This window comes from Triticum dicoccoides, chromosome 1B (genome assembly GCF_002162155.2).
Source record: "Triticum dicoccoides isolate Atlit2015 ecotype Zavitan chromosome 1B, WEW_v2.0, whole genome shotgun sequence".
Classification (NCBI taxonomy): Eukaryota; Viridiplantae; Streptophyta; class Magnoliopsida; order Poales; family Poaceae; genus Triticum; species Triticum dicoccoides.
This window is the reverse complement of record NC_041381.1, coordinates 358,200,233-358,209,891: the sequence shown is the minus strand read 5'-3', so window position 1 is coordinate 358,209,891 and position 9,659 is coordinate 358,200,233.

Here is a 9,659-nt window from a genome sequence, read left to right as displayed (position 1 = left end):
CGGTACGCCACACCCCTCCCAATCAACAGGACCCCCGTTTCGATCCTAGGAGGTCCGTTTCCTTCGTTTTGCGGTACGCCACACCCCTCCCGATCAACAAGACCCCCGTTTCGACCGTAGGAGGTCCGTTTTCTCCGTTTTGCGGTACGCCAGGCCCCTCCCCATCAGGACCCCGTTTTGAACATGGCCGGTCGAACACAAGGCCGTTTCCTCCGTTGTGCGGTACGCCAGGCCTCGTTTCCATCACCTGTTCCGTCCAAGCCCTCCCGATGAACACGACCAAGCATTCCGTTCCAACCCAGCCGGTTGGCTCCCCATGAACACGATGACGATGCTGTTTCTCCGTTCCGACCCAGCCATGTACGTATGCACGATAGGCATTAGAGACCCTGCCCGTATGTACGTACATGTCCGTATTTTCTTTCTTTCACCCTCGCCGCTGTACGTACGTGTACATCCTACGTGCGCGCCTCTACTACGACATCTGCGCGCCTCTACATCTACGACACGTGCGCGCCTCTACATCGACGAGTATGTACGTACACGTTCGCGACCAGAATGACAACGCTACGTACGCTTCGACTAGGTGGGTCCCGACTGTCAGGCACTTCCTTGCGTGCGAATATGTAGCTGGTGGGTCCCAGAAGTTAGGGGGCGAATCATTTTTTTTTGCCCAGACGCACTTCCTTGCGTGCGAAGATGTAGCTGGTGGGTCCCAGCAATCAGGGGGGAAACGTTTTTTTTGCAAAATATGGTGGCCCGTCCGGTGGGTCCCCGCTGTGAGGTGGAGGAATAATTATTTTGTGCGTAATAAGGAGGCACTTCCTTGCTGCGGCCGTGGACCCAGCTGTCAGCCTCTCCATGTACAGTCCATGTCCGATGGAAGCCGTTCCTTCACCATGTTGACCACGCCGCGCCGAGAGCACCAGGGCGGTGGAAGAAAGTGAGGCCTAGGAAGGGGACGACGCAGAGCCGGGGAAGACACGGCAGTGGATGCCCACGCGTAGAGGAGTACGAGGGTTCACTGGTTCGCTGCGGTGTGAGGCTGCCGTCCCCGCAGAATAACAGGGGGTGTGGGTGAGTAGAGGGATGGCCTGGCCAGCGGTGGGAGTAGTAGGGGGCGGTGAGGCCTCCGCCGCATCGCAGCCAGCCACGGGAGGCAGGAGCACGAGGCACGACTGGCGCTGGTTTGGGTGGCTGGAGCAAGAAGCCCAGAGGTTGAAGAAGCACTACAGCCGTTGGATGGACATCGTACGGTCACTAGAGCTAGAATTGTGCATATTGGCTAAGTTGACAAAGCCCTCCGTCCCCGTCAACTTAGTAGGCCCACAAGTCAGCCTGCTACTCTACTGGGTCCCAGCTAACAGGGGGAGTATTCATTTTTTGTGTGTAATAAGGAGGCACTTCCTTGCGTGCGAAGATATAGCTGGTGGGTCCGAGCTGTCAGCGGCGGTATCATTTTTTCGTGAAATACTGAGGCCCTTTCGGTGGGTCCCCGATGTCAGGTGGAGGAATCATTATTTTGCGCGTGATAAGGAGGCATTTCCTTGCGTGCGGCCGTGGACCCAGCTGTCGGCCTCTCCACGTACAGTCCACTTCAGATGCATGTTGGTCGTTGACCATGTTGACTAGGCCGCGCCGAGAGGACCAGTGCGGTGGACGACGGCGAGGCCTAGGAAGGGAATGACACGGAGGCAGGGAAGACTCCACAGTTGTTTCCCACACGGAGGGGAGTACGACTGAACGAGGATTTACTGGTTCGTCTGCCGTCACCGGAGAATAACAACAGGTGTGGGTGAGTAGAGGGATGGCTAGGCCAGCAATGGGAGTACGATGGGCCGGTGATGCCTGCGCGGTAGCACAGCCGACCGCGGGGAGGAGGGAGCAGGCAGTCCCGCCGACGCTTGTTTGAGCGGCTGGAGCAGGAAGAGCAGATATTGAAAAAGCACGACGGTCGTTGGATGGCCATCCAACAGTCACTGCTTGTGCGTCAACCTTTTTTTTAGGAAAGCCTCAAATCTGTGGAAAATAGCATACAGCCCATCTGCCATTATTTCTAATAATTTACAGCCCATTTGCTAATTCTTAAGGTTTTGTTTGGAGCCCATATTCTTTTTGTTAGCATTACAGCCCATATTGTGGCCACGGTTAAAAAATTATACGAAATTTTGCATATTTCGGTGCGGTTCGAACTGTTTTTAATCCCGAAATTTCGACTCACATTGAAACTGATTTTAAAAATAAATGTATATCAATATAAAATCCAACAAATTCTCCACGCATAAAAATTAATGTAATTTAAAATCTCGAAATGAAAAAAAGATATTTGAAACTAATTGTCGGTTTGATGTGTGTTAAAAATGTACAGCCCATTTCTCATTACTGATAGGCCATTTTCTCGGCTAGCCGAATGAAGCTCTCCTCGTCTTGAAAGATTTGCAGCCCAACAGGCCTGACAAAGCGACTTACTTGGCAAATCAAAAAAAACTGGGTTGTGGCCTTGGACCTAGCTGTCAGCCTCTCCACGTATAGTACTCTTCTGATGGAAGTCGGTCGTTGAACACATTGACCACGCCGCACCGAGAGCACCAAGGCGGTGGACGACGGCGAGGCCTAGGAAGGGGACGACGAGGAGCCGGGGAAGACGCGGCGGTGGATGCCCACGCGGAGAGGAGTACGAGGGTTCACTAGTTCGGTTGCGGCGTGAGGTTGCTGTCGTCGCAGAATAACAGGGGGGTGGGTGAGTAGAGGGATATCCTGGGCCAGCGGTTGGAGTAGTAGGGGGCGGTGAGGCCTCCGCAGCATCACAGCCGACCATGAGAGGCAGGAGCACGCGGCACAACCGGCGCTGCTTTGGGCGGCTGGAGCAAGAAGACCAGAGGTTGAAGAAGCACTATGGCCGTTGGATGGACATCGTATGGTCACTGGAGATAGAATCATTCATATTGACTAAGTTGACAAAGCCCTCCGTCCTCGTCAACTTAGTAGGCCCACAAGTCAGCCACCCACTATGGTGGGTCCCAGCTAGCAGGGGGTATTCATTTTTTGGTGCGTAATAAGGAGGCACTTCCTTGCATGCGAAGATATAGCTGGTGGGTCCGACCTGTCTGCGGGGGGGACATTTTTTTCGCGAAATACAGAAGCCCTTCCCACGTACAGTGCGTAATAAGGAGGAACTTTCCTTGCGTGCGACCATGGACCTCGTGGGTCCCAGCCGTCAGGCTCTCCACGTACAATCCTCTTCCGATGACTCTCGTATGTTGACCACGCCGCACCGAGCGCACCGAGGCGGTGGACAACGGCAAGGCCCCAGACTGGAACGACCCGGAGATGGGGAAGACGTGGCAGTGGAGTCGCAGACGGAGAGGAGTGGGAAACTTGACTGGTTCGGGTGCGGGGTGGGCCTACACTCGGCAGAGAATAACAGGAGGTGCGGAGTGGAGGGATGGCCTGGCCGTCGGCGGGGTAGCATTTCGCTGAGGAGCGCAAAACAACACCGCTGGACGCTGAAGGCTGGAGCAGGCGGTTCCGGCAGCACTGGGGGAAGAAGATGAGAGATTGAAGAAGAATGCCGGCCGTTGGATGTAAATCCAACGCCTTCTTAGGCTTCGACCTACTGGCCCACATGTCAGCCAGTCCATTTGTTTTTTAGTCCATTTGGTGGGCTGGGTGAAACAATGATGTAGCATCTATGCAGCCCGTTTAAATCCCATTTGCATTTTTCTCGAAATTTGTGGACTTGCTGGGCTGGGTAAAAATATCATGTTGGGCTAGATGGAGAAATGTTATAAAAACATAAACACATGATTGCACGTCAGTAAAATCTTTGCAAGCTTATGTACGCAATCACTAGGAGTTAACTTGGCAAGTTATATATAAACAATTATTATTATTATTTTGTAAGAACTTTCAACTTACGAAATAAAATATCATTTTAATTTGATGAGTTAATAGTACGTGGGGTATTATTATTTTTTAGGCTAGACGTGGGACAGTTGAGTTGGTTCTAGGGGAAAGTACTGGGAGAAAACTCAGTTTACATCGAAAAAGAAAGTGGGAGAAAATTCAGAGACCTGCTGGGTCCACCTGAGGAGAGGAATATGTTGGGAGGAAGGAGATTCAAAGCACGGCAGCCGAGTGAACTAGTTTTTTACTGACAAGTGAACTAGTTTACATACATTAGCAAATAGCCACTAAAAAAGCAATCAGGTTAATGGGTTCTTAAAAGAAATATTTTGGACAAAATAGATAATTATGACACATAGGCTAATGCATGAAACACTCAAACGATAAAGGTGCTTATAAACAGATAAAGTACAACATCTAGACCTTCCTGGCACGCTTGATCATGACGCTGCGGCTGTCCGTGTACTCGTCAGTTACGGGAAGCAGACACGCCCTCATGTCCAAGATCTGCCTGTACATGTCGTAGCATGTGTATGCGTCCTTGGCCGCATAGGTTATGTAGGCTAGATTCAGAGGTACCTCCCACGTGTTCAGGTCGTCTTCTTTCATGTTTGCGTATCAGGGGTTGATGATGGTCTCAGCGAGGTCAACCACGGAGTCCTTCTCCTGCCCGTTGCTAATGATCTTGTATTGCTTCTGGATGTCGACAAGCTTGTTGCACCAGATGGCCGAATCGTCGCGTTCTTCCTTCTCTCCACCGTAGCGAAGGTGCAGTCGGTGCTGCCGACGAAACGGGCGAATGCTCCAGAACCTGGTGCAGCCATAGGACTGAGGCGAGGCAGAGCTTCACCGAGTCCGTACCATTGGTGTATATCACATTCAACTTGGTGCAGCCATAGGACTGAACGGCGAACTAACTCCTTGCTGAAGTCCATATCCAGCAGGCTCACCCCTCGGATCGCCATTGGAGTCTCTTCGAGTGAACGAGTGTGTAGGCGGCGACAGCAGTTCATTTTTCAGCTCTTGGGGAACTGGATTCAACAGTAAGCTGAGTGTGTACAGGTGACAACAGTTACTACCCCTCCCTCATCCGCTGCATGCCCGGCAGAAGATGCACCCTTGGCGCATTCAAACGCCTCCATTAAGAAACCTACTCCGGCCACACGTCGATTCACGAGCGGGTCTGTATTGGTACTGTAATAACAGGAGTTAGTGGTCACTTTACTTAAATTTAATTAGCTTTAGTAGAAATTTATACTTAAAACAAGCAATGCATTGGCTCATTCTATCAGTGCCACGGGATCAACATGCACAACAATTAGAATTATTATTCTCAGGATGCACACGATCAGCACATTTGTCGCACTTTCACAAAGATAATACTACCAAGTTTGAATTGTTTGTTATGGTTGCTGTCCTCTGCATCATCATGCCGTGTTTCCCAGCTTGCAAGATTCAGAACCAACAAATAAGATCCAAATAATAAGTACAACAAAGATGCCTACACATCTCATTGATTCCCAGCTTGCAAGATTCAGAACCAACAAATAAGATCCAAATAATAAGTACAACAAAGATGCCTACACGTCTCATTGATTCCCAGCTTGCAAGATTCAGAACCAACAAATAAGATTCAAATAATAAGTACAACAAAGATGCCTACACATCTCACTGATTCCCAGCTTGCAAGATTCAGAACCAACCCATTAGAGCCTTTTGATAAAGTGAATATCGGGATTAAATCCATCTTGGCTAGCCATGTCATACAATCGAAGAACTTGGCGAATGCTCTTGACCGTCACAACATCTGTAGTAGAGTATTCCTGTTTGCACAACATGTTTGCATAGCACAAACAAGGAGACAGGAGAGCATGATTTTGCTTTAGTTGAACCATTTTGTGCAGTTCCACCAAAATTGAGAGATGTTACTCTTGACCGTCACAACATCTGTAGTAGAGTATTCCTGTTTGCACATCATGTTTGCATAGCACAAACAAGGAGACAGGAGAGCATGCTTTCACTTGAGTCTAACCATTTTGTGCAGTTCCACCAAAATTGAGAGATGTTGCCCACGTGACATTTTATTTGAACTGCACAAGACACTCATTCCAAAAAAAGTGTTTTGTGCATTTCACCAAAAGGTCACAATAGCAACAAGGTGAAATGGATATCCCTATCTGCACAAAATGATAGAAAGTAAACAGTTGCTGGTCAATAAGAATATATGAAACATATACAAAATGAAAAGAAGCATCTTAATTATGTTCATGGCAATCACGCAAGGACAGTAGAAATTTTAAAACGTCAGCAATGCTTCATGTTACCAGAAGCATTACAATCAAGAATGAGATTCCTTAGATATGGGATTACTTTAATGGTGGCATTGCTTGTTTACCAGACACAGTAAATCAACAGCAGCTAAAGAGTTGGTTTAAGGGCATGGGACCGTGGGGACACCAGGACACTCAGCAGCATAAAGGAGCAACTTACTTATCGTACTGGGGAAAATAGCAGGAGTGCCATTTGTAACACAGTTTAATTGCATCTTATCACTGGAGGCATTAGATTAATAGTAACACTGGTTAGACATGTCCCTAAGGTAATAGTGTGATCCCTTCATTTTACATGCGCCCTTACAGCAAAAGGTTGGTTTACCCGCAAAAAAACAGCAAAAGGTTGGTATAAGGACATGCGACAGTGGACGCATCAGCACAATGTACCTACAAGGAGGCATAAAGTGGTGATGCCGAGCTTGTTCACGGTATGTGAGGGCAGCAAACCTAATCCTGGAGACCTTTTACTATGTGAGGGCAGCAAATCTAATCCTGGAGGCCTTTAATATGTGAGGGCAGCAAATCTAATCCTGAGACCTTTTACTATGTGAGGGCAGCAAATCTAATCCTGAGACCTTTTACTATGTGAGGGCAGCAAATCTAATCCAGAGACCTTTTACTATGTGAGGGCAGCAAATCTAATCCTGGAGACCTTTTACTATGTGATGGCAGCAAATCTAATCCTGGACATACTCTGTTGACTTGTCCACCAGCCGCCACTTTCTATCCTTTTTTCAACCAATAATAGATCTGTTCCTTATCTAGTTTGTACTGCATTTTCCCATTATTTCCCTTTTCAACCAAGAGACCGGTTGGGTATCCGGTCTCTACTACTTTCACCATATTATTTCCTCTTTGAATCAAGTCCTAGATTCATGCTACAACTTTCCCCCCTTTCTTTGTTGTTTGAACAAAGCCCTAGATTCGAATGCATGAAGTAGCTTTACCTCTAATAATACTAAAAATTTAGGTGGCTTTGGAAGAGCTGATGGGAGTAGAAAAAGATGCACATGCAGACACGTGGGGAGCTGGGGCAGTAGAGTGAGGCCGCTTTAAAAGAACTTATACCTGAGGGTCGCCGGGATGTCGGCGGCGGCTAGTCGGATCTGCGGACAATACGGCAGGGAGGAAGAAGAGTCGGAGGACCTCCCGAGCCAGCACTGTGTCGGAGAGAACGGCACGGGCAGAGGATCGGGCCCCTCTGGCAGCTGTGGGTTTCCTCCCTCGGCGGCAATGACCGCGTGAATGATGCACCTTTTAGTCCTCTACACACACCGGCCGAAGGGATCTGGCCGGATCTGTGACCAGCGGTGAGCAGAGAGAAAATGTCGCTACCGCTGTCTTGTTTATATCTGGAGAGGATGAGAGAATGAAGAGAGCAACCCTAGTAAAGCAAGCGCTCAGGCCCCTGCGTCCATATATAGTGGAGTGATTATCTTTTTTCTCTCCACAACAAGCGTTTCAATTTGTGTACATGGCATGAAAGAAAAGAAACTCTCTATTTAAGGTGACTACTCTACGACTCCTACTTACTACTACTACAGTACTACCTCCATCCTGGTTTATAGGTCCCTTTTATAGTTTGTGCCAAATTTTGACTAAAGATTTAACTTAAAAAATGTTAATGCATGTCAAGAAAAATTATCTCATTGGATTCGTATTTGAACATAGTTTTGAAAAATATAATGTTTGGTGACATGCGTGAACATTTTCCTAGTTTAATCTATGGTCAAAATTTGGCACGAAATACAATGGGGACCAATAAACCCGGACAGAGGTAGTATTGTTCACTTGTGCTTCCCGCCCCTCCATTCATTGAACAACCCCACGGGTGAATAAACATACAGTAAGTACTGTATTTATATAGAACGAACAAGCTCAAACTATTTTCGCGTAGTTCAAAGTTGAGGGCGGGGCTTTTCCCGGGCAGTACCCACGGCAGTTTTCGGGTAGGCGGTTTGACAGAGAGGCGAGGAGGGTGAGCGAGTGGGGCTGTGCGATTTGACGGCACGTTACTGCTGGAAAGACTTGTGATATGACCACTCACTATAGTCATGAATTACTGGTGCTCCGACCGGGGTGATGCCCCCCTTCCGTTCCGCGCTCTAATCTAGTGCATGACACGTCGACCCGGATGCTGGCTCTCCCACATGTCGGAGTAGTAAGAAGGAGCAAAGAATGATGCGGTATATACTAGTACTATACTACTCCCTCCGTTCCTAAATATAAGTCTTTGGAGAGATTTCACTATGGACCACATACGGAGAAAAATGAGTGAACCTACACATAAAATGCATCTATATACATCCGTATGTGGTCCACAGTGAAATATCTACGAAAACTTATATTTAGGAACAGATGGAGTACTGCTCAGGTCGGAGGAGTGCGAACCACGGCAGCCCAGTGAACCAGCCGTGCGAACCACGGTAGCCCAGTGAACCAGCAGTAGAAAACAATAATGTGGTGATATGGCCATAAAAAACAATGTGCTACGGTCCACACTGTAGCATGTACAGTAACACTCCTCTTTGTTTGGATCCCTAAGTTAGAGCTAGTTTGGGTTGAAATAGCCTCAAATTATCGAAACAAGAGGGGTTAGTTTGAGCTAGTTTGCTCTAACCCAGCTAAAAAAACTAGCCCGGTGGAGAGGTTCTAATTGGGTTAGTTATCCTGGGCCCACTAAAAGAGAACTCAAAAAATCTCACCTGCCCGCACCAGATCGCTCCCCTAAACAAATCTCACCCTCCCACACCAGATCGCTCCCCCCCCTCTCGCACGACTCCTCTCTGTTCCCCATAGGGCCACCCACCCAAGCGCCGCTCGCCCTCTCTCTCCTCCGGCCGCCCTCTCCTTCCGGCCTCCATCGCCCTACTCCAGCCGCCCTCTCCCTCCGACCTTTGAAGGTCGCCCCGCTCCCCCTTCACCAGTCATTTTTCTCCCTCTGTCGTGCGCAGCGGTGGTGCATCTACCAGGGAGGTCGCGAGAGGGGTGAGTTTGTTTGTTCCTTCTCTGTCTCACGGCCATATCATTGATCTTGCTTGCTCTAGCGCTAATTCTGATTTGGAAAAGTAGATCCTGATCAAACTAGCTATAGATTTTTGGTGCATGCATGGAATTGTTTGATGCTTCTTGAGGAGGTAATAAATCTTTCTAGAGGCCCAAAGATTCAGGTCACCTTTCTAGGTATTTCAATTTCAGGCTTGCATTATTTGTAGAGGCCCAAAGATTCAGTTCACCTTTCTTGGTATTTCAATTTCAGGCTTGCATTGTTTCTAGAGGCCCAAAGATTCAGTTCACCTTTCTAGGTATTTGAGTTTCAGGCTTGCATTATTTGTAGAGGCCCAAAGATTCAGTTCACCTTTCTAGGTATTTCATTTTCAGGCTTGCATTATTTCTAGAGGCCCAAAGATTCAGTTCACC